The sequence below is a fragment of the Octodon degus genome, unplaced genomic scaffold (assembly GCF_000260255.1).
Source record: "Octodon degus isolate 3935 unplaced genomic scaffold, OctDeg1.0 scaffold00070, whole genome shotgun sequence".
Classification (NCBI taxonomy): domain Eukaryota; kingdom Metazoa; phylum Chordata; class Mammalia; order Rodentia; family Octodontidae; genus Octodon; species Octodon degus.
In genome coordinates, this window is record NW_004524646.1 from 2380024 (window position 1) to 2381227 (window position 1204).

The 1204-nt window shown below is 49.6% G+C and overlaps 1 protein-coding gene across 1 annotated transcript in view; it reads left to right on the forward strand.

Moving 5' to 3' along the window:
* Psmc1 (proteasome 26S subunit, ATPase 1) overlaps positions 1-1204 on the forward strand; it is an 11885-nt gene that overhangs the window by 4591 nt on the left and 6090 nt on the right.

Below are 1204 nucleotides of genomic sequence, written 5' to 3' on the forward strand. Positions count from 1 at the left end.
TAGGCTAGGGTAGAACTCAGGTAGAGCACATTGCTTATTACGCCTACAGCCATAGGATCAGTCCCCAGCACGCCTTTCCTCAAAAAAAAAAAAAAAAAACAGCAGTGGTGACTAGAACCAAAATAGGTATTTCAGTTTGGCTGGTACATGTGCAGAAGAGACACCTTTGTAGTATGAATATATACTGATGTTGGTTCTGTGCCCGAGGACTTTGATATATTTGTTTGAGTGTGGCCAAGCCTTCAGAGCCATTGTGGAAAACTGCCTTACAAGCTCTCAGGGAGTATTCAGTTAAGGTTTAGTTCCCTGGCAGAGTGGCACTGAAGACATATTTGATGGATAGATGATGATAAAAACATACATATTTGATTCACTGTGTAATAAGTTGACAAGTTCCAGATAGTAGGACTCAGAGTATAGTCATTTGCCTGAGAGACTTGAAACTGTTTCTGAGGGTGTGCTGATCTGTGCTGAGGGTTGCCCACACTGGAAGGGCGTGGGGGGCACAACTGGGAGGCCTGTGCCCAGAAGCCTGGCATTAGAAGGGACCATATTGCAACTGTACATCTTCTAGCAGAAAAGACCTTTCAGAGGCTGGTAACTAGTCAAGGGCTTCATTGTTCTCTGGGTCTTTGTCTGGTAACTGGATGGAGCTGGAACACAGGCTTATCAAGAGAGGAGCTCCTGGGTGGGCATGACAGCCACGTGCCTTGTGCAGAGCACTAACACTAAAGCCAGGTGCTCTCTGCAGAGGCGCAGCATCAGGTAGACAGGGCCTCCCGAGGAGGAGCGGTGGCTTAGTGATTCCTTGACTTTTAAAGCAACCCAGCAGCTAGTTTGGGCTGTTTATGGACTTCAGCTCCCATCCACGTGAAAGGGCCTTTTTGTCTTCACCATGCCCTTGGGGAATAGTGCTGCCTCCTGAGCCTTTTCACCTGCCACATTCTTGTCTGACTGAAAGGGGCAACACTGCCACATGTTGCAAAGCTAAGCCCCTGTGCTTCCCACTCTGCAGTCATGGTCACTCCCTAGCCAGCCTTCTCCTCCCCTGCTGGTTTCAGGTTACTGGTTCTGCCTCAGATGCCTCTTGCTGTGAGGCAGCGCTCAGGCCTTCAGACACGTGTCCTCACTCACCATCAAAGAGGCCAAGGTGGGGCCAGGGAGATGGCTCAGTGGAATAAGTGCTTGCCTGGCAAGTGCAAGG